The sequence below is a fragment of the Sminthopsis crassicaudata genome, chromosome 4, assembly GCF_048593235.1.
Source record: "Sminthopsis crassicaudata isolate SCR6 chromosome 4, ASM4859323v1, whole genome shotgun sequence".
Taxonomy (NCBI): Eukaryota; Metazoa; Chordata; class Mammalia; order Dasyuromorphia; family Dasyuridae; genus Sminthopsis; species Sminthopsis crassicaudata.
The window spans coordinates 413,013,104-413,038,394 of record NC_133620.1 but is presented as its reverse complement, the minus strand read 5'-3'; the positions used below and the strand labels follow the sequence as shown (position 1 = coordinate 413,038,394).

The 25,291-nt window shown below is 35.2% G+C and overlaps 1 long non-coding RNA gene across 7 annotated transcripts in view; it reads left to right on the top strand.

Moving 5' to 3' along the window:
• LOC141539678 (uncharacterized) overlaps window positions 1–25,291 on the top strand; it is a 177,573-nt gene that overhangs the window by 120,307 nt on the left and 31,975 nt on the right. The window contains exons 5-7 of one of the 7 annotated variants that reach the window (XR_012481369.1): window positions 13,479–13,558; window positions 14,084–14,152; window positions 16,704–19,694. This is a non-coding gene — a long non-coding RNA (uncharacterized LOC141539678). Of the gene's footprint in view, window positions 1–13,478; window positions 19,696–25,291 lie in introns of those variants that run through there. The other 6 variants (XR_012481367.1, XR_012481368.1, XR_012481366.1 and 3 more) reach the window with 6 other exon arrangements.

Genomic DNA, 25,291 nt, shown 5'->3' with positions numbered 1-25,291 from the left:
ATTTTCTTATATAAAACCCTCTTTTTGAAATATATAGAGAACTATTTCAAATTTACAAAAAATGGGTCATTCCCCAATTGATAAATGCTAAAAGGATGAACCAAATAAATGCTAAAATGAATAAGCAGTTTTTTTGATAAAGGAATCAAAGCTACTTATAGTTATATAAACATGCTTTAAAATCACTATGTATTAGTGAAATGTAAATCCAAACAACTTTGAAGTACCACCTTAAGTCTATTATATTGACCAATATGACATAAAAAGAAAATGACAAATGTTAGAAGAATTATGGGAATATTGTGACACTGATGCACTATTGGGAGAGTTGTGAACTGATCTTGCCATTCTGGAAAGCAAATATGGAACTATGTCCAAAATGTTATAAAACTGGGTATCCTCTTTGCCCCAGCAAAACCATTACTAGGTGTGTACCCCCAAAGGGATCAAAAAAAGAAAAGATATTTGTGTACAAAAAACATTTATAGCAACTCTTTGTGACAGCAAACAACTGTAAATTGAGGGGATAATCACCAATTGGTGAATCGCTTAACAAGTTGTAGTATATGATTGTGATGCAATACCAGAAGAATAGCAAGTAGGAAGATTTCTGAAAAGTCCCAAAAGACTCTTATATGAACTAATGCAAATTAAAGTAAGCAGAACCAGAACATTATACACAGAAATAATAGTATAGTATAATTATCAATTATGAATTGCTTTATTATTTTCAGCAATACATTATTATTGTTGTTGCTATTCAGTCATTTTCAATCATGTCTGACAGTGATCCCATTTAAGTTTTTCTTACCAAAGATATTGAGATTACTTGCCATTTCTTTCTTTAACTCATTTCACAAATGAGAAAACTAAGGACTTTGCAGGTCACACAACTAGTAAGTATCCAAGGCTAGATTTGAACATACATCTTCCTAACTCCTGTTTTGTCATTCTGTCCACTGTGCCATTTAGCTGCCTAGAAGCAATAAAATGATATAAGACAATTCTGAAGGACTTCTATCCACCTCCAAAAATATAGATTGAAGCATACATTTAAAAAGACTTTCTTAAGTCTTTTATTTTTTTTGGTTGAGTTTTCTTTTACAACTTTGCAAATATGGAAATATACATGCTTGATTATAAATGTCTAATCTACCTTAAATTGTTTACCTTCTCAAAGAGGAGGGAAATAATATGGAACTCAAAACTTTTTAAATGAATGTTTAAAAATTGTTTATGTATAATTGAGAAAAATAAAATAAAAATTAAATATTTAAACAAGCTATATATAGTACATAACTATATGTGTGTATACATTGTGCATATATACTGCATGTGTGAATACACATACATATATGTGTAATTTTAAGATAAAAAGATTTTTGGACAACCCTGTTTGTGTATGCATGTTTGTATGTACACTTCTCACATATATATGCATATATATGTAGCCAGTAAATGTTACAAAATGCTTAATCAGTCTCTCTATATAAAATTTTGCAACTTCATTTTAGAAGGATATACTTCTGACATACAGATTTGAGATTTCTTGGGAGTTTATAAGCCTTTGACTTTCTTTTTTTTTTAAATCCCAAACCTCATTTTCTAAATTCGTCTTCATTGTTGGTTGACTCCCTCTTCCTATTTTTAGGGAAACTAGACAACAAGGAGAGGGCAGTAATGTGGACTATGTAGGAAGCAGGATTTGGGGGTATTTTTATTTTTAAATATATACAATCAATAATTTGCCTCTCAAAACAGTTGTCTTTGTTTCCTAGTTTCTAGTTGAACATACTTCAGATTTCCTAGGCTTCTGTTCCATTAAGAAATATATGTCTAATTAACTGATTTGCTATAATGTTTTATTACATTAAAAGAGATTCTCCATTCTTATAGAATCTTTTTGTAAAGCTCCTTCCCACAAAATGAATAAAATAAACCTCAAGACACATTTTCACATCTTAGAGCCATCATTCATATGTTTTAGAGATAAAATACAACTTTACACTTACATGAAAATGCTAATAATCAACATAGCATGTGATTATGAGTTTTAATTTTTAAATTAGTCCTATGGACATCTCTATAAAATATTTCAAGTCATACATGTCTTTTAAGTGATTAATCATATATGATACATCAATTCTATCTGAAATATTCTAAAACCATGTGATGTTTTTCAAATTATTTATTGGAATTCTATATTTCATGAAATTTTAAATAAAAAATACAATAATATAAAATGTAGAGCTAGATTTACAGGGCTTTTGTACTATAAAATTTCTTCTATATATCAGGTTATATTAGCTAAACATTTATTAACAATATTTATCCAGAATCCAATGTTAAAATTAAATTGTCTGAAAGACAGTGCTATGATATGATATATAATTACACATTGCTGAGGGATTGTATGCCATGGTACTTCTGGCCACAGGGAATTATACATGTCACTAGTTTATTTATGTAAGCTCTTATTAGTATTATTATTTCACCAAGGCATAAACTAGCTAGTGTCCTCAGTCTCTGGACAAACATAAGGGCTTCAACGTGGACTTAGGCATTTCCAAGATATATGACCTTGTATCTGTCCCAAGGGGTTCTACCCTGTTCTGCAAAGCTGTCTCAAACAAAACTGAATAACCTTGGAAATAACCTGGTACAAACTAGAATCTCCCATACAAACCCAAGCCAGACCTCTCCTAAAATATTTTGGCTCCAGGACAATTACTTGTATCTGTTTCAGTGTCATGTCACTTTCCACAACTCAAAACATCTGTGTTATTAATATGTAAAACACATTAATTACTCCTCTCCCTCCCCCATGACCTTGTTAAAATTAGTACAGAAAAAATTAGTGCTCAGGTGGTTGAGAAGGCAAAGAGAACTATAGACATATAAATAGTATAGGTTATCTTCATAATTTCTCATTTCTCCCAACACTTTCATCATCACATTGTAAAGATAATTATTGGAAGAAACTTACAGGAACTGCAGAAGAATGAAGGAAACAGAGCCAGAAGAGTAATATATGGAATGAAAATGAACATATAAAACATTGCAACTCAGATAAAAAGGTTGAAACCAATAGTTGCTTATAGAAAACAGAGCTCTACTAAAACCTTCTGAATAATTTTCCCTATAAAATAATAATGACATAGTTTGGATATTTGTTTGTTTTGGTTTGTTTTGTTCTATATACTTGGCAAGTCACTGAACCTCTTGGCTTCATTTTCTTATTTTTTAAATGATTGGTTTAGACTAATTGACCTCTGAGATAGGTCCCTTCCAGCTCAAAATCTATGATCCCATAATCAGATTTTTGTGTCTTTCAATAGAATTTGAATTTTTCCATAGTGAGGAATAGTATTTTTTTTCTTTCCTATTCTTTTTGTCTCTTCTTCTTCTTCTTCTTCGTTTAAAATCATAGATTAACATATTTTGTCTCTACTACCTATGAGCTGATTCCCAATTAAATACAAAATAGAAATCATAATTTGAAAAAAAATTAACAACATTATAGATTGAAACAATTGAATTAATAAAATTAGGAACTGTTACATAAAAAAAACAGACTAATCAATAGTTAGATTGGCTAAAATAAGCAAAGAAAAAACCAAATTGCCTACATAAAAATTAAAAAAGAAGAAATTGAAAATTAGAAAAAGAAATGTTAACAGAAACTATTTTATCTGATTATATATCAACAATATCAATGAGCTAGATGAAATGATTTATTTACAAAAAGTGTGAAATACCCAAATTAATTGGAATAAGAAATAGATAACATAAACTAAATTGAGAAGAGAAAGCTAGACAAATCTCTTTCTGATTTGGACAATTTTATTAATAGAAAGGGGAAGAAACAGTAACTAATATCAAAAAAACATTGAAAAAGCACTCCCAAAAGAAAAGATGTTCCTTTATAGTAGAGGTGGTTGATGTATCCTTTTTTATAGCATTTTATTTTCATATATTTGTTATGAGAATTTTAAAGTTGATAGCTGGAAACCATGAAGTACAGAACTATTTGTTAACTATGAAAAATTTTTATATTGCCTAGTTGTGCTTGAGTGAAAGAAAATGAATTTTGTTTTGTGACTATGAGAGAGAGTGAATCATTACACAAGGGATGCTGTTTTGGAGTAGTAAAGTTCAGCAAGACTAAATACCTGAATGGACTAGAACAGATGTTATCAAAGGGTAGTCCAGAGAATTCAAAGTGGGGGGGTGTCTTTGAAGCCTTTTCAGAGATACTACAAATTCAAAATTAGTTTTTAATTTCTGATATGGGAGATAACTATAAATATAACACACACGCAAACAAAAACTCCTTGGAAAGATCCTCAATAATTTTTAAAAGTATAAAGAGGAGGCAGCTACGTGGCACAGTGGATAGAGCACCAGCCCTGAAGTCAGGAGGACCTGAGTTCAAATCTGGCCTCAAATACTTAATACTTCCTAGCTGTGTGTCCCTGGGCAAGTCACTTAACCCCAATTGCCTCAAGGAAAAAGTATAAAGATATTGACAACAAAAGTTTGAGAACCACTGAATTAGAATAACCCTTAGAACTGGGTCTAAGTAGAATCCTTACAAATGAGAACAGGAGAAATACCCAGTATTGTCAGACAATGGGCCTCAGAGTGCGTACTGGGATTTGTTGCTTGATGAATAAACTAGAAAACAAGCTTTGTCTTTACTTTTCCCTGTGCTGTTTTACTGACTAAGAGGATAATAATGACAGCTAACATGTGTGCGGATGATATATTACATATAGCATTATGTAACATATTATTGCATATTATGGATATTATATATAACATATATCCATACTTCTATATATTTCTAACTAAAACTTTCTGATAGGCACTATGCTAAGCATTTTTGCAATTATTATCTCACTTGATTCTCACAATAACCCTGGGAATATCTCCAAGTCCATCCAGGATAGCAGATCTAGTAAAGCTTTTCAGATCTCAAGTCTAGAATTTCCATTTTCATAAAAGATCTTAATATTGCTTCAACAGCTCAGAAGAATACACAATAGAAAAGTGATCCTACTGAGCAAGAAAACCCAGAAACTCAGGAAAGAAGTCCTTCAAAGAACAACTCAGGAGACACTTTATACTCAATCTCTTTCCTAATTTCTCTCTTTTTCATAGTTGTTAGTAGTATTTGTCCTCATGAAGTTACTTTTGTTTTTATGTTGTATGTGTTTTTATTTACTTTCTGATGTATACATCATATTACCCTAAAAGAATATAACTTCATTGATTTTTTTTTGTCATTCAATTCCCATTAGCTAACATGCCTTGTGCATAGTTGATTTTGTTTGTTGTTCTGTTGTTCAGTCATGTCTAACTCTTCATGAAACTTGGTTCGATTTGTCTCAGCGAAGATGCTGCCATTTCCTTCCACAGGTAATTTTACATATGAGGAAACCGAGGCAATCAGGTTTAAGTCATACTGCTAGTATATGTCCAAGGCCAGATTTAACTCAGAAAGATGAGTTCATTACTCTAGGCCCAGCACTTTATTCATTAAGCCTCCTAGCTGCTTAAGTAGATACTTAAAATTAAGTTGGAATTTAATTGAAATTTAACAATGGACCCAAAAGGCACTCAAACCCAAAAGACTGGAATACTACCCACAGTCATCAAAGAATATTTAGCTGTATTTTCATTTGAACACCAATATTTGATCACCAGCATTAAGCACTTATGTCTGTTGCTGGGATGTGTCTACTGAATGGGACTTCCCTTCAGTCTTTGCCTATTCATGGGTAGCAAGAAAAAAAATGGGGCACCACCCTAAGTCAGTCAGATCACAAGGGCCAGGATGAAACCTGACCCCCAGAATAGGCTAGATCAGATCTTAGATAAAAGTATAAGCTTCTAGGTAGCACAATGAATAGAACACTGGTCTTGGAGTCAGAATGACATGAGTTAGAGTCCAGCCTCAGATACTTACTATCCATGCGATCCCAAGAAAGACACTTATATCTGATTATCTCCCATAAATAAGCAAATAAATAAAAGTATAGTATTATATAATAAAATATTCCTATTATTTATGTCTATATTAATATATGTCTATAGTATATGTATTGTGTTTATAATAAAAGTATTTTTACTATTTATGTCTCATGCCCAAGGGAAAAGGAAATTCCCTTACAACTGAGGATAATTGAAATTTAGTATTTAACCACTTAAAATTTTAATATTGTTTTAAAATTTAAAAAATCTTTTATATCCATTATTTCATTTGAGCCTAACAAAAATAATCTTGTTGCAAAGTATGGGAAATTGAAGATCAGAAAAATTATTACTTTCCCATGGTCACACAAATAATAATCTCTTGCTTCAAGTCCAGCACCCTGGCTACTATATAACAGAACCTTTACAACAGGGCTTCTTAAACTTCCCCCCCCCCCCCCCCCCCCCCCCCGCGCTTGCAACTTTTTCTGCCCCTCAATTTTTTTTTTTGTGAGATAATTAGAATTAAGTGGCTTATCCAAGGTCAAATAGTTAGTGTCAAAGGTCTGAGTGTGGATTTGAACTCAAACCTTTCTGACTTCAGGTTTAGTGCGTTAGGATTACCAGGTGAGAATTCAGGTTATCTGGACAGTGACAAGGTGAGAACTCAGGCTGTCTGGACAATCTGAATTCTCACCTGGTAATCCTAACATTAGTGTACTACCTAGGACTCTGTCCAAGAAATTTTTATGTGACCTCAGGCATATAGAGACATAAAATAGATATATAAACAAAACATTTACTGTTAATAAATCATAACCTTTTTTTTTACCCTCACATACAATTACAATACCCCCATGTGGAATCACAACCCACAGTTTAATAAGAAGCTGGGCTTAGACTATATGGATAAAGAGTGGTATAAATTTGTTAGTAGAAGGAAGTATTATAGATGAGTAAATCATTTCCAGTCCTCAGCCAATACTCCAAAGTGACATCCTAACTACAATATCGGGATACATTATGTTGAGTCTCTATGCCATTTCCTATACCTTTCCAAATATCCCTAAAATCTCTACTGCAGTATATTAATATTCTCAAGTATAAAGATTGGGTCTGGCAATTCTCAGAGGAAGAAATTGAAACTATATCCACTCACATGAAAGAGTGTTCCAAATCACTTTTGATCTGAGAAATGCAAATTAAGACCACTCTGAGATACCACTACACACCTGTCAGATTGGCTAAGATGACAGGAACAAATAATGACAAATGTTGGAGGGGATGTGGGGAAATTGGGACACTAATACATTGCTGGTGGAGTTGTGAAAGAATCCAGCCATTCTGGAGAGCAATCTGGAATTATGCCCAAAAAGTTATCAAACTGTGCATACCCTTTGACCCAGCAGCGCTACTACTGGGATTATATCCCAAAGAAATACTAAAGAGCGGAAAGAGACATATATGTGCCAAAATGTTTGTGGCAGCTCTTTTTGTTGTAGCTAGAAACTGGAAGATGAATGGATGTCCATCAGTTGGAGAATGGTTGGGTAAATTGTGGTATATGAAGGTTATGGAATATTATTGCTCGGTAAGAAATGACCAGCAGGAGGAATACAGAGAGGCCTGGAGAGACTTAAATCAACTGATGCTGAGTGAAATGAGCAGAACCAGAAGATCACTGTACACTTCAACAACAATACTGTATGAGGATGTATTCTGATGGAAGTGGAAATCTTCAACATAAAGAAGATCCAACTCACTTCCAGTTGATCAATGATGGACAGAGGTAGCTACACCCAGAGAAGAAACACTGGGAGGGGAATGAAAATTGTTAGCACTAATATCTGTCTGCCCAGGTTGCATGTACCTTCGGATTCTAATGTTTATTGTGCAACAAGAAAATGATATTCACACACATGTATTGTATCTAGGTTTTATTGTAACACATGTAAAATGTATGGTATTGCCTGTCGTCGGGGGGAGGGAATAGAGGGAGGGGGGGTAATTTGGAAAAATGAATACAAGGGATAATATTATAAAATATATATATATATATATATATATATATATATATATAAAAGATTGGGTCTGGAGCACATGGAAAATAGATATATTTTCTCCTCAACCTTAATCCATTACTCCCTTCCTTTTAGTTTGTTTCTCATCTTCAAAATCATTTCTAAAAGCAAAGAGACATTCTATTCATCTTCTAATCTATTTATAGAAAAATACATCCATATAACAAGACAAATAAGTAGGGAAGAAAAAGAGACTATGCACTAAACATCAGGAAAACATGCTATGACAAAAGTCTTCTATCATTTCAAATGATGAATGTGATAAAGTATTCTATCTTTTAAATAAGGTTATTCAAGAAATGATAATGCAGAATATTCATATGGGTTATTTGTGGATTTATGAGTTTGGCATTTTGGTAAGTAGTCTGGTCTCTCAAATTGAATATTGTTAGGATGTCAGAGGAAGAGAATGTCTGATGTAGGAATTCGACAGAGACTGGACCAAGAAAAGAAATAGTTAACTAATTTTCTAGAACTTTTTCTTGTATTTGAATTTTTTAGATCGAAATCTTAATTGTAACATGAACTAAACAGATAGTTTTGTAATCTAGTGAATATCTATAAGGTTTCCATGAGTTTGGTAAATGTTTTTTTTTTTTTTTTCATTTTTTCCAGAAGCAGTTGTCAAATTAATTCTTAAAATGTGACTTTCAACATCTCTCTCTCCTCTGCATAATAATCTACAATGGCTCCCTATTAGGTATTACATCAAATCCAAATCAAATCCCTACCACTCATGGTCTAATCCCTGTACAGCCTACCCACACCAATTCTCGGGCTGCCAGATTAAGTAGCCCCTCACTGCTTCCTCATTTGTATATTCCTGCGCTTATTGCATCATTTACCACAATGCATTTGTCATTCTTTTCACAGAGCCATCTATGTCCTGTCTTCTGCTATTTCTATTTAGTTTTTCTTCCTTCCCATATCCTCCATAAATCATTTTCTAACCCAAATTAGGAGTAATGGGTAGAAATTTCAAGGAGACAAATAAAGGTTAGATGACAAGAAAATCTTGCTAATAAATTGAGTTGTGCCAAAGTAGAGTACATTGCCTTTAAGGTAATGAATTTCCCCAACTTAGAAATCTTCAAGTAGAGGTTGTCTAGTGTTCTATAATGATGATTTTTTTTTTTTGGTGGGGCAGGCAAGATAGAGTTTGATTAATTGAGTTAGCCAATGGGATGCCTTGCAACTCTAAAATAGAATGACTTTTTATAACTACAAAACAGCACAATGCCTAGCATATAGTAGACACTTAATAAATGTTTATTGATTTATTATTAATTGATTCTTTGTGTCTACAGTGATTTTTCCCTTTTCTGAAATTTTATGATTATAAACTAAAATGCATATTTTAGAATTGATTTTTTCCATGGAAACGATACCATAAATGGTGGTTAAGTTCCTAGAACAGCCAATAGAAACTCACTTAATGTATAATATTGTTGAATAGTAGAAATATATTATTGATTTACCACAATTTCTCTGGAAAATTGCATTCTTTGTCTTATCAGAGAAATCTAATATCCTTGATACAGTCTAAAACACTAAAAGATGATCTTTTTTTTTCTCTTCTTCTGATACTTATAGAATCTGAAGTGGAAAAGACCTCAGAGATTATCTATTCCAGCCCGTGCTTGAATATGAATTCCCTATAAAATATTGCAGTTGACAAAGAATGATAGACAAATGAATGATGTGCATATGTATTCTTTAGTGTTCTACCAACAATGAGTTAGATGGGGCAAATGGCATAAAAGACATTCTTGAAGACATGTATGTCTAGAAAAGAAAATGGTAGCAAGAGTATAAAAGATATAGATGGAGGCTTGGGTGCAATTATTGAGAGCAATAAAATATTAAAAAGTTCCTGACTCATTGTCTACATCTTAACTAGAGAATTTACAAAAAGACACAGGTTTAAAAAAATCTGTACAAAGTGAGAAAGTGTAGGTGGTTTGCAATTTGTATACAAAAAATATATTCATATTAGTGAGATCACGGACCCAATGAAGTACTGAAAAGGAACAATGCAGGCAAAGGTTTATTGTTTTTGATGAATTAACTTCAGTCATATCGAACTCTTAATGATCTTATTTAGGGTTTTCTTGGCAAAAATTCTACTGTGGTTTGCTTTTTCCTTTGTCTGCTCATTTTACAGATGAGAAAACTGAGATAAACAGGATTTAGTGACTTTCTTAGGGAACACCACTAGTAAGAGGGCACATTTGAATTCAGGAAGATGAAACTTCTTGATTCGAGGTTCAGCACTCTATTCACTGTGCCACCCAGCTGCCCCACAGAAAGATTTACAGCTTTACAAAATCTGTTTCAGACACTAGCATTCTTATGAAGGGAAATTATTTTTGAACAATAAATTACATGATGGAAAATGACAGATAAAGAAAGGAGGAGAATAGACTTTATTGCACTATAATCAGAATCACATCATTTTAGAGTTGGAAGAGATGTTAGAGATAATCTAATCAATCTTTCTAATTTTCCAGATGAGAAAACTATGGAGCAGTGGTAATAGCACCTTGAAAATGTTTCGCAGAAAATTAGTAACAAACAGAAAATGCCTCAATAAAAATCTTTAAATACTTAAAATGGGGTGTTTTAAATCTTTTTTTTTTTTTTTAATTTATGTTATCTAGAACTAGAATCCAGAATCCAGGCACATCTGCCTGCTAGATCCTGAATTAGTGTCTTTTCCACCAGAATTTAAAATATAATTTCCCTTCCCCACCCCATCTCTCTCTCTCTCTCTCTCTCTCTCTCTCTCTCTCTCTCTCTCTCTCTCTCTCTCTCTCTCTCTCTCTCTCTCTCTCTCTCTCTCTCTCTCTCTCTCTCTCTCTCTCTCTCTCTCTCTCACACACACACACACACAAAAAAACTTCTTAAAACAGTTGTGTTAAATTTATTTTGATATCTTCATTATTAATTCATAATGTAGGGAAATATCCTGTACAGTGGCTAAAATTAGAGGGAATTGCTTGTTTATTCAGTGTTGGATTATTGCCATCTGCCTTAGGGTACAGAATTTTAATTAAAATTGAGTTGATCCTAATTTTCTGTTTGGAACTATAGGATAGAACAGATCTTGATTTTGTTCCTTTGGCATCAAATTATTATACATACAAACACAAACATACATACACTCACTCAAAGCAATAATTTAATGATCTCATAGGGATAAGAGAAGGATGGTAGAGAGAAGTGCATGTCAATGATTAGGGCAATCTCTAAGCCTAGAGGTAATCAGCTAATACTGAAATAGGGCCAAGGTCAAAATTTGCATATAATATATAAGGAACTTAAACCAAAGTTCTAGTTGGATCAGAATAAAGGTTTTTTTTTGTTTGTTTGTTTGTTTGGTTGGTTGGGTTTTTTTTTGAGTCCTGACATTCAAAGTTGAGATGAAAATATGAAGCTATAGACAAGAGTAGAAATTTAAGCTCTTATCTTAATAGTCATAAATTGGAGGCCTTCCTCACATACTATGTCAAAGGAGCTATGGAAATATATTCCTCCATACACAACAATAGTTATTGCTGTAATTTGATTAGATCACATTGATGGAAGTACTCCCATCAACTTTAGGAACAAGTATGTTGTAGGTTGGCAAATTTCTTTTCTCTTCAAGACCTTGCTCCTGTAAATTTATAAGGGTTTGGAGAACACCCTATTATCTCTGTGAATCTAGAATCTCCTGAATGGTGAAATCTCCCAGCCAATTTAGAATTAGAAGCAGGGGGAAAAATGTAGGGGGTGTTGTTTGCAATTGAGGTGGACTACTGTTAACAAGGATCTCTGGGAAAAAAGACTGGATAAGTCAAATGCAGTCCATTTGCATGGATTAATTTAATGGGCAATCTGAACATCTTCAAGGTTCTTCAGTTTAAAGTGAACATTGATATGGTACCATGATGGTCCTTTCATGCCTCAAATATACTTTATCTTTTGAGTGATCCCTCCTGTATATGACAGTTATTTTCTATAGTGTTCCATTTATGGAACAAATATCTGCAGTTTGGCAGAGGATCCAATGGCTTATAAGACAACTTCCTCATGCTGATGGATTCATAAATCTCCAAGTAAGCTATTTTTAATTTTCCTATATCAAGACAAAATGGAAACAACTAGTTCTTAGGGTCACACAACCACAGATTTAGAATTAAAAGAAACCTCAGAGATCACCTGGGACAATCTCTTCATTTTATAATAGATGTAGAATCTGAGGCCCAGAAAGATTATGTACTTTGCCCAAATTAGTATAAGTAGTAAGTGACAGAGTGGGATTCAAACCTCTGACTATAAATCCAGCACTTCTTCCATTATACCATGGCATTCCCTAAATTTGTCCTTTGTTTCCTTTTTAAATCTTTGGGCTTCGGGGGCAGATAGATGGCGAAGTGGACAGAATACCAGCCCTAAAGTCAAGAGGACCTGAGTTCAAATGTGATCTCAGGTACTCAAGACTTCCTAGCTGTGTGATCCTGGGCAAGTCACTTAACTCCACTTCAGGGGGAAATATATATGTCTTTGGGCTGCTTCAGCAGAATAACAACAGGCATCTTAAAATGGAAGAAAGCAGAATAAAAGGAATAGTAATATCATGTAAAACCAAGTAATACCTTAAAGTCTCTTGGGTGAGGATGAGTCTCTTGTTACAGCAAAACTATTAAACAATGGCTGCAATGGATGCAATCTATTAAACAGCCATCAACTTTCTATCTTATCCACAAGGATGTTGAATTTCCATCAACATCTGTCCAAACTATCCCTATTAGATTCCCTGGTTGTTTAACGATCAGCAAAGGTATGAAAAGGAGTATCTAAAGTTTCTCAATGCTTACATGATGGAGTTTTATTTCTATTCCTTGATTTTGCCTCTCTTTACCCATTATCACAGCTCTTCCTGCAACTGCAAACATTGTCAAATACCAGCACTAGAGCCAAGTAAGAAGGAGTCAGGGAACAAAATACAAGAGGAACTTTTTAGGGAAGAGGAGAGAATAAGTATTAAGTAAGAGTTTACTAGGTGCCAAGCACTGTGCTAAGCATTTTACAAACGTCTCATTTTATCCTCACATAAACCCTCTTAGATACATAATTTTAAATTAAAACATTTTCAGTTAAAAAAGTGAGTAGACAGTGACTAAATGACTCTCCAGAGCCATATAGTCATAGAGCATCTTAACTCAGTTCTTGACTTCAAGTCTAGTGCTCTATCCATTAAGTCTTGGCACATATTGCACACTTAATAAATACTTATTCAATGACTGACTGAGTGACTGGCAGGGAAGGAGGAGGCAACAAAATGTCTAACAACAATAAGTGAAAGAGACTATTTGTTCTATGACTACCTATTTAGGGTGATTTTGTTCTGATCTTATTCCTTGTTCTCTTTTCCAGGAACCAATGGCAACTTCGTGCCAGCTGCAATGGTTATTTTTGCTTCCGGGCAAAGTTTTACTTGACTTCAAAGACCTAGAGTTGAGTACAATTACATAGTTCACATATGCTAACAAACAACTAACATGAACCAATAATCAATTTCATTGTTACTTTTTATTTTTGCACTTGAATTAATGATGTTGAGATTGTTTCTTTTATTCCATTATAGGTCCCTTGAATTCTACAGACTTCCTTAAATGTTTTCTTTAATATTCGACTGAATACTTATTTTATGGCTCTAGAGCTATACTCTTATTTACCTGATGCGTACTATTATTCTATAGAGAATGTTAACTAATGTTAGCTGAAATAAATTTTGGAAAATTTTTTCCAACCAAGGGAATTGAGAACTAGCTAGTTGGTTTCTGAGGTCAAATACTCCAGGGTATAGGTCTCAAATCACTTAATTCTTCACAGCAAATTAGAAATGGAACTCCAGCTGGTGCTAAAGAATACAACAGACTGGCTATAGAAGGAAATGCTGCTGCTTGATTTTGAGTCTTTTTATTCGTAAAAATAAAAATGCTGGACTCAATTTCCCCCCCCAATCTCTTTCTTTTCAGTGAGTGAAGCTTGCTCAACAAGAGGAAAAAAATGTGTCCACCTGATTTCAATGTGCGAATCTTGCTAAGGTATAAAAATAAAATGTTATTTAAACAGCAACCTATAATCCTGTTGATGACCAGCTGTGCCTCCTATTAGTATTAATAGGAGCTGCACAGGCATATCAAGGAGAGGAGGGGGAAAACACACCACCTTATGTTTTTCTGCACACCTTAACATTTTTACAGCAAGTCTGATTACAAGGGTTTACTTGAGCAGTAATTAAACACTGATTGATTACTAAGTAAAAATTGTATTCGTAGCAACATGCAAATGGAAATGAGACATTCATACAAGGAAGGCTTAGAATTAAGTTTTCTTCCAGCAGATAAGAATATTACACTTTCCAAGTACAAAACACATTCAGACATAGCAAAAAGAGTAGCCTTTGAGGGTTTTTTAAATAATTATATTCTTTGCAAAGCCAATTAGGCTTTTAAAAACAAGTTCCTGACACAGCTTTTGAAAGAAGGAAAGAATGGCATGAATTTTTGTAATCATTCCTTTGTGAAGAAAGCTACCATTCCATTCACCTTTAAACTGCAGCTGCCTCTTCACTATGCCAAACCATCTGGATAGAAAATAAAATATTCAGTCCATTATCCAGACTTTCAGTCCATACTAACAATGCTAAATATTGTGTAGAGAAAACATATCAATGATTGACTGAATTTTTCACCTTTCACATCGGCTACTTTAGTCACAGAGAAGTACAAATTATATTGTAAATGCTTCAATTCCAGTGGATTGACAGATTGAAATGAATATATGAATGAAAATCCTTCTTGGTCTTAAATATTTTTCAGGGTAGAACATGGGATTTTAGAGTAGGATTGGGTTGTATAGATCATCTGGTCAACTCAGTTATTTTATAGAGGAAGAAAATGGGTTGGATAGAGGTTAAGTAACTTTATCCAATGGCATACAAGGAGTAAATGGAAGATCAGGGATAAGTAACACAGGTCTTCTGAATCAAATTTTCTTTCTTTTTCCACCATAACATGCTAGATGAAAATGACTTTTGGGTTAGTTTATTTGCTTTAATGAATTGCAAAATTCATTTTGTGACTATCATCACAATTCTATAGCTACATATCAACCAGATTTAAGTTTTTTTGTCCTTATTCTAACCTTGGTCTTTTTTTGGTCTGGGCTATTTCATTTTTTTGGCTATACAGATAGGATTGCACAAGTGTGTAACTGTCACAGTTGACACAACATTTTACCCTTAATTGACTTATTATGAAATCTGGATCCCTCAACAAGGGAAGAAAAGTTCCAAACGTTCAAAACTGTTGAAGTTCTGGTTTATGATTGGTGGATCCAATGGGAAGAAATGCCCAAATTTGTTAACCAATAATGGGACAGGTTGTTTGCATTTTTGGAAACAGAAAAAGGGTAAAACTTTGTACTATAGATTGAATAATGACTTTGATTTCTCATAAAATTCCAGAAAGTATTATTAAAGCGTATTTTGTCACCATTTCCATAAGTTGAGATAGTCATGGATAAGAATCAATATATGTCCTTTAGGAACAAATAATGTCAAAGGGCTCATAAAAACAAAAGATTCTTTGTGGCAATTTTTGTAATAGCAAAGAACTGAAATGAAGCAAGTACTTGTAGATTAGGGATTGACTAATACTGCAGTGTAAGAACATATTGTAATAATACTATGTTGTAAGAAAAATAAGCATTGGAAGTTTCATATTAGGTGATACAAAAACATGCATAGTAACAAATACGATAAGTAGTAGCATGAAAACAAAACCAAAAATAATATGTAATTGTTCAAACATATTCTGAGACAATTATTCCAATTCCATTTGCATGTATGAGTTGAGCCTGCAGAACTTGGATGCCATATCTCCTCAGGGCTCTGGATGAGGGTTTCTCATACTTTTTTTCCAATTTACATGACCCTGGGTATATAGTTATATAAAATAAGTACATAAGCCAGTGTTTTAGTGATAACAAACCATAATTTTGTGAACTCCCCATTTTCAGTTACAGTCACAACTCACAATTTAAGTTTTGTTCAACAATTTCAAACTATGCACAAAGAGCTATAAAACTGTGCATGCCCTTTGATGCAGCAGTTACACATTTGGGATATAGTTTATAAAAAAAAAGAAATCATATATGCAAAAATGTTTTATAACAGCTCTTTTTGTGGTGGCAAGGAATTGGAAATTGATACCCATAGATTGGGTTATGGCCGAATAAGTTTTGGTATTTTAACATAATGGAATGCTATTGTCCTATAAGAAATGATGAGCAGGTTAATTCAGAAAAGCCTGGGAAGTCTTACATGAACTGATGCTGAGTGAAATGACCGGAACCAGGAGAACATTATATAGAATAACAGCAAGATTATAATAATCAAGTATGACAGACTTAGCTCTCCTCATCAATACAATGATCCAAAACAATTCCAATAAACTTGGGATGGAAAATGACATCCGCATCCAGAGAGACAACTGTGGAGACTAAATGAAGATTGAAGCACACTATTGCCATCTTTGTGAGGGGTTTGCTTTTTCTTTCTCATGTTTTTTCCCTTTTGTTTTGATTTTTCAGAATATGACACAGAATACGTCACAACATGACAACTGTAGAACTATCCTGAACATTATTCTGCATGTATAATCTATCAGATTGCTTGCTGACTTGGGAGGTGGATAAAGATAGGTAAGGGAGGGAGGAAGAAAAATATTGCAAAAATGAATATTTAAAATTATCTCTACATGTAATTGGAAAACTAAAATACCATTGAGGAGGGAAAAGAGGCTTTATTCTAGATACCCTGCGAGCTTAAGAGTATGTCTTCCCAAGGGGTATAGCACTTGAGTCCTCATACTTATTTTTAACATTATGATTACTAGTTGATTATCATTTGATCATTAGGACTTAGTTTTTTGAGAGAGGTATTTACTAAGGTGATAGGATAACAGTTGATTTAAAGCAAACTATCAAAAGGCTACAATGTACTCTATAAATCCTACTCAGCTCAGTTGTCTTGATTATTCATATAAAAAGACTTCATGGAGGGATATATATCACCAAGTGAAATTCTTGTAGCCATGGAACATGTCAAATGTAGGGTCCGAATGAATAAAGGACTTCTCATTTATGATGAGAGTTTAAAAATGCTCCTCTTTGGAAATGATATTGTATTATTTGTAAAAATTCTCCAAATAGTGCAGAACTTTCTACACAAGAGCAATTACTATTTAAAACTACATTCAAAGAAAAAACTTAGTAGGTGAAGATTACTCATTGTCCATGCTATGATATGTAGTTTGATAGATGATTCATTGAGATGATTCATTGGTATACTTATATTTAAGAAACATTTTGAAAAGACATAGCACATTACCAACCAATAACTGCATTTAAAAAGCAATTTCTGACCTATCAGTAATCAAGGTTTTCCTCTGGACAAGTAGGACAGATTTTTTAACTCAGGAAATGAATCTTCCTAACTCCAGGCCAGGGAGATAGTTTCTTCCATCAATCCCCTTTTAAGCAATTCTCCAGGTGTCTGGAACTCCCCCAACACTAAACTGCGTATTATTGGAATACCACACAGTATAAAGTTATGCTTCAACCAAGTTTTCTTCAACTAATACTAATACACATCCTATGTTCTCATCTCATTCCACTCAATGGGTCAAAATATTTATCTCCCACCAATTGATTAAAGTTTTTTTTTTTTTAAAGGCACCTAATATATGTCTCTTATAGATTGATTCAAGAAAGGTATTTTAGAATTGTGTTATTTATTTTTCATCTTTGATTGATAGATGTATTAGTGAATAGAATATCTTGTTAATTCCATTCATTGTGATGAGTGACTTATTATTTGACTTATTTGAGAAGTTTAATACTTTTGTGTTGGACTGGAGTAGCAGGAACCCTCTTACACAAGTGAGTTTTGAGTGTTGGGGGACTTAGTCTTTCCATTATGATCAGATTGTATATAAAATATTTTATATATAATTTCTATAAAATATAAATATAAAGAAAACTAGAATATATTTATAGAGAATATGCAGATATGTGTATATATATGTATATATATATATAGGTATAGATAGACACATATATGTATCTATGCATGTTTTAGATGGGATTTTAATACATTTGAGTATGTTCAAAGGAGAATAACCATGATGGTGAAGAGAAGGGAAATTCTATCTTATTAGGATTAGTTGAAAAATTTAATATGTTTTAATGATGAGCTATTTAACTTCCACAATTTATAAAACTTTATTTGGATAGTATCAAGATTTATGAGAAACCATTCTCATGAAAAACTAAATGACTCATCACTGAGTCCCTGGGATCATGTGTAGGTACTATACTGCTCAATCTTTTTATTTTTTTCTACGGGGAATTATAATCATTTCTGTAAAAAGAGTGCCAAGCAAATGCCCTAATATTCCCATTACAATCCTTGTTTCTGCCCCAAAGTACTCTTCTCTAGCCACTATTTAACTATATGTGCTGTATATTATTTCATTAGAATGTAAGTTCATTGAAGATAGGGACTGTCTTACTTTTACAATTTTATCACAAGCACTTAGGACAGTGCTTGATAAGTTGAACAAATGTATTGATCATTGATCAATTGAGTATTGACCAAATGAGCATCGATCAATGTTCATTAATTCCTTCACCTACAGAAACAATTCTTGTCTCTTCTTCAAGTTTCAGTTTTCTTTTAGTAATCATCAGATATTTCAAACTGTAGGTATCTCAGATTCAATATGTCTAAAAAGAAGTCATTATTTTTTCCTCAAGCCCAGTCATTGTCCACTTTTCCTAATTTGTTGTTAGGACATCACTCTCCTTCTAGGTGTCTAGGTTTTTATCCGTAGTGTCTTCATAATTCCTTGCTCTTACTAATTCTACATGTTGTTTTTGTGTTATTCAGTCCTTTCAGTTGTGTATAACTCTTTGTGACCCCTTTTGGAGTTTTCTCAGCAAAAATACTGAAATGATTTGCTACGTCCTTCTCAGTTCATTTTATAGATGAGGAAACTGAGGAAAACAGGTTTAAATGGCTTGTCCACAGTCACAAAGCTACTAAGTAAGTGTCTGAGATCAGATTTTTAACTCAGGAAAGTGAATCTTCCTAACTCCAGGCCTGCCACTCTATTCACTATGCCACCTAGCTGCCCAATCCCTAATATTCAATCCTGGTAACCTCCAAAACTTCCTTTTCATGGTCCCTTTCTTTATACTCACAAGGTTACTACCCTTCTCCACACTCTCAATGCCTCTTTCCTGGTTAATTACAATTGTGCAATGGTCTCTTTGGACTCCATTCCCACTATCTACTCCAATCCATTTTTCACAAATATACCAAAAATCATCACTCCTTTCCTCAATATACTTCACTGGCTCCCTATACTTTCAAGGACCAAATACAAACTCTTTTGGTGAATCAAAACACTTTATAACCTAGTTCCTTTCCATTTTTCCAGTTTTAGTACTTGTTATTCCTGTTCACAGACTTTACAATCTAATCATGTTGATCCATTGAATGACATTTATATATATATATATATATATATATATATATATATATATATATATATATATATATATATATATATATATATATATATATATATATATATAAATATCACATTTCATCTCTTTTCTCAGGATCTTTGCTTTGGCTAGTTTCCATACCTTAATTGTAGTCCCACGGCACCTGAATCTCTGGAAATCCTGGTTAATTTCAAGACTGAGCTCAAGCACCTCTATCATAAGATCCATTAGAATATAAGGTTCTTGAGGGCAAGAACTATTGCTGTTGTTGTTGTTATATTCTCAGGATCTAGTATACTATCTAGCACATAAATATCTGTAGCAGAATGATTGTTAATGTTAAGCTTGGAAAAGAGAAGGCATGAAAGTTCTGTGATAGCAACATCCAAATATTTGTTTTGTGGGGAAAAAGGATTAGACTTGTGAAATATAACAAACCAAGGGGCTTAAAATCAATTTCAAGCAAAATTCAGGACAGTTTGTAAACACTTAGATGAGAAGAAGTGATGAATATAAACTACCAAGTATTATTGAGCCCACAATTTCCATGCAAAGTATTTATACTTCTTTTCTTGACGTTATTAGACTATCAGTAAATCTTATAAATGCAGTGAATGTAGAATAAATTTCAGCAAGGCATTTGATCAAATATCTCACAAAACCCCTGTAATCAAGATGGAAAGATGTAGACTGACATTAGAATTAGGAAATGACTTTACCAAAAGAATGTTGATCAATATTAATCTAAGCAGACTTTACTGGTGTGTTGTAGTAAAGGTGTTCAGAGTTCTGCCCTTGTCTCTTTTCAGTTTTGCCAGAGTTTTTTATAATTAATCCACCTTTTTAATAATACAGCAAACTTTAATGTTTTACAAAGTTTAGACGAATAAATAATACATTCTATAACAAAAGCAAATTTTTTGAACAAAGTTCTTAGTGGGCTACAGATTCCACATAAATCAGTAGTATATTATATTGTTCAAAAATGGTGTATTCCTAAGTTGCATAAAAAAACGAAAGTAGTCAGAGTGAAGGAGGAATTGGCCTCTGTCATGGTTTCAATATAAATCTAGAATATTGGGTCCAGTACTGGGTGCCTAATTTTATATGAGAGAATGACAAAAAGAGTATATGACCCGGCCCGCGGGTCTCGAACTAGGGACGCCTGGAGGTAGGCATCAACCTGTAAGCAAGAGCTAGTAAGGCTACAACCTGGGAATGGGTGAAGAAAACAAAGGAGGGAGACCGCTCAGTGGGGTATAAAGCAGCTCTCGTTTATTGTGGAAGACAATTCAGCTTATATAGAGTGGCTCAGGAATGCCACGTATGTAGGAAGGCAGTTACACAATACACAATGTATAGAGGAAGGGAGGGGGCTGGGGTCTTGTGACGAGGAAATGGAAACAGATAAGGAAGAATGGTGTTGACACAGCTGCAGTTTGTTAGCCCAGGCCTTAGGGAGTGGGCTCCTGACATGTCCCCCTTCTTTCTTTTAGCAGGGTGGGTAGCCTGTCTTAGGCTATGTGAGTGGGGAGTGAGCGTTGACATATAACCAATGGCACAGTGCCTTAGCACCTTCAACATTGGCGAAGAGGAAGCATGCTACCAATTGCTGTCTTAGGTCATCAGGGTCAGCCACACCAACTCGGGGGTACGCCATGCCGGACCCTGTCTTAAGTGGGTGGAAAACAGACCTCTCGAGGTTGCCCGTCATGGCAATTGTGTGGTCTTACTGCCATGGCTCCGAAAATAATAAGTCAAACCTCAAAGCATCCACTATCCGGGGTCACTCTGATCCAATCATTGGCTCAGCCACTGCTTATAAAAGGGGGGATGGGGCCGAAATCCAGATCCAGTCCAATGCCTCAGGGTACATGGAAGAGGAGGAGGAAATGGGGGGGTAATCAAAGAGGCGTTATAGATCATAGTAAATAGTGAGGGAAGCACATTATCTGGACAATTTAAGCGATGACTATGATAGTTATCACAAATGCCAATGCATCGGAATCATTACAATGTGGAGACAAAACAAGTTGTCATGAACAATTCATGAGCATCAATTAGAGCAGGGTTACCTTAATGCCAATGCATCAGGATCATTACAAATGTGGGTGGGGTGGGTTTCAACGAGCAATTCACATGCCTTGGTTTAAAAGAGAGTATTATAGTGCCAATGCACTAAGAATAACTGTAATGCTAGTGCACAAGAGGTTGTCAGAATTTTAGAAAAGGAATCAAACAGTTTTGCAGTGAATAGTTAACATAGCGAGTAGTAACACATTTGAGTAGTCAAAATAACTCCTTCAAGGTTAGGTTCTGATATTATCTAACAATTTCTTTGCTATGGAGAAGATTAAGATTTTTGTAAAATGGAGGGGCACAGTCTATCCCCCACCCGCTGGTACCAAGGTCTCTTTAATAGTTGTTCATGAAATCGCAACGGTTCTCCTGAAAATCTTGTTTCCTTATCTTCGGTATGGTCACGGTCCGACAGGCGGTGGTAGAAGACTTGACTTTTCTTGGAGATTGCTGCATCTACTTGTGACTTAATAAAGACTGTTAGTTTATTAAAGGCCCAAGGGCCGAAAGAGATTAGTAGAAGAAGGCCTATGAGTGGCCCAAGGAGGCTAGGGAGGAGAGTTGATAGCCATGGAGAGGTGGAGAACCAATTCTGGTACCATGCTTCCTGTTGTTCTCTCTCTTTTTTTCTCTTTTCTAGACTGTCTCTAACCTTTTGTAAACTTTTCTACTAAGCCAAGTTTGTCAGTGTAGAAGCAACACTCTTCTTTTAGAGCAGCACATAAGCAGTAATCTTTACTTTGGAGGAATCGATTGGTTACTGTGAAGGTGGTGAGACCAGAAGAGCAAGCAAAATAGGAATCGTTAGGGGCAGATGCGTAAGTGGAGTTCGAGGAGATTACAATGGTAAGATTACAAACCTCTTCAAGCTGCCAGGGGGGAAGCATATCCGAGCCTAAAATACAGGTTCCTATGCCTGTTATTTTGGTAAGTGTCAATCCCTGTTGTTCTTCAGTTCCCCATCTAAGGGAGGAGGTGTCGTTTGTATATATAGGGTTGCCAAAATGTGCCAGACCTTCATAAAAAGGGGGATTTGAAGAATAACAGACCCAACATTCCTGCAGAAAGGAAATGTTAAGTTGATGCAGAGTCTGTATGGAAGCATTTACTATTGTCAAGATGATTGACAGATGAGGGAGGACCAGGAGGGATTGTGGGGCGAAACAAGGAAGGAGTCAGTATAAATGGGGTATAGGGTAGAGAGGGCCTGGGAGCCAGAGGTTCTTGTTGTTGTGGGTTTGACTTATAGTTGGGTAGTAGTTCTGAATTGGGTCCAATGGCAGCATGATTCTTAGGTGTAGGGATAGTTTTTAGAAGTTTTATGGTGAATAGTAAGCCATTATCATAGTGGTCTTTATATAGGCGTAGACCCCATGTGAGGCCTCTCTCCCATTGTATAGATTGTCTCCCTGGATTAGTAAATTTTATCCGTAGTGGGTGACACCACGTATCGCAATCGGGGTTTGTTTTAGGAGTTCCATCCTCGAACCTATCTATGTAGTCAGCCTTGACTGTTATGTAATCCTATGAGGAAGTTGATTTCCAGTATGTATCTCCTGTGGTTTCACAGCCCCAGGAAGCACAAAAGAACTCCTCAGAGCCTCCACATTTGTAGGTTAATGATCTGTCCCTGTGTTTACTACCTGGGCAGACATAGAAGGGCATCTGTCGGGTGACAGAGCGATGCCAAGGGGACATACATCCCCAGTTCCCGTTGAAGCATTGATTGGGGGGTGTGTGGCCATGATAATCTTGAGAGTCCCAGCCAGATGCTCCCCTGGCCAAAAGGCATAAATCTGGGGTTAGATCGGGCCAGGGTACCGTGCTTTGTAGATTAGAAGTACTCCAGGCTACATCGCCCCAAGAGTTTTGAACTACCCAGGTATAATTGAATATTTGGTATGGGGAGGCTATAGTCTGATCGAGTATGGAAATAGAGGATAAGGGAAAGCATGTTGTAGAGTAGCACTGGACGTGGGAGGGGAGGATTCCTAAAGAGGAAAGATTGGCGGGGAGAGGGGGGGGAAATTATGTTACCAGGGCGGTGATGTCAGGGACACTTTATTGCCAGATGTAGAATGAATCGCGTCCCAGCTTACTTAATCTTCTGTGGAGTTCTTATCTGAAAGAAAACAGAGATGAAGTTTCTCAGGGTTTTTCCGTGGGTGAGTTATGGGTTTTGATCAGGCGTGCTGGTAGCCACCTGGCGTTCTGGGCTTGAGTGTCATAGACACATGCGTGTCCTTTTCCCCAAATCAGGACAGGGTCTGGACCAAACCATTGGTTGGTAAGGGGGTCCCTCCATTTCACTTGAGCATAATTATTTGTTGTGGAGGGGTGCCAGAGGCGGTCTGCCGCAGATTTTCCATTGTCATCTAGGATTAAATAATTGAGCACAAAGAGTGCATGATTTAGCAATGTTTTGTGATTACCAGCTCGTGAGTAGAGGATCTCAGGACCAGATTGTAATTTTGAAATCATTCTTTTCAGTGTCTGATGAGCTCTTTCAACAATACCTTGACCTTGAGGGTTGTATGGGATGCCAGTGATGTGTTTAATACCCATGTGTGCGCAGAATTGTTTAAAGGAAGAGCTAGTGTATCCGGGGCCATTATCTGTTTTAAGGATTTTAGGTTTAGGTGCAGTGACCAGAGAGGCCATGATATGGCTGATAACATGTTTGGTAGCTTCTCCTGTTTGTAAGGTAGCAAAGAGGAAGCCACTAAAGGTATCAATGGAAACATGAATGTATTTAAGCTTGCCAAATGGTGTAAAGTGGGTAACATCCATCTGCCAGAGTTCCCCAGGGATAAGACCGCGGGGATTGACTCCTAAGTGTGGCTCGGGTAGAAGTACTAGACATCCCGGGCATTGTTTAACTATTTGTCTGGCTTGTTCTCTAGTAATCCTGTATTGTTGGCACAAGGTATGAGCATTAAGATGGTGTAATTCATGTGCTTTAGTGGCGGCATCCACAGGGGAGGCGTTTAGAACTGTGGCTAGGAAGGCTTGTCTGGAGGCAAGATCTACTACATTATTACCTTCTGTTAAGGGGCCGGGGAGATCAGAGTGTGCTCTGATATGACAGATAAAGAAGGGATAATCTCTCTCTAGGATAAGTTTTTGTATTTGGGAAAACATGGGAGAGGCGTTGGTAGAGGGTCTAATATAAGGGACTGTCTCAAGCAGTGGAATGGAGTTGGCAATATAGGCACTGTCAGTGTAAATGTTCATCGAGCTGGGGACATTTTTGAATACCCAAAGAATGGCCGCTAATTCTACAAGTTGGGCTGACACATAAGGTGTATGGAATGAGGTGAGGACCGCATCAACTGTAACCGCAGCCGTGCCTGAAGAGGATCCGTCAGTAAAAATTAGGTGAGCCTGTTTTAGAGGGGTTGTTTTAGTAACACGTGGGAAGGTAACTGGGATTTCCATAAGAAATTTTATAAGTTTATCTGTGGGATATTGATTATCGATAGTCCCTTGTTAGGAAATGGTAGCGATAGACCAAGCATCATTCTTTT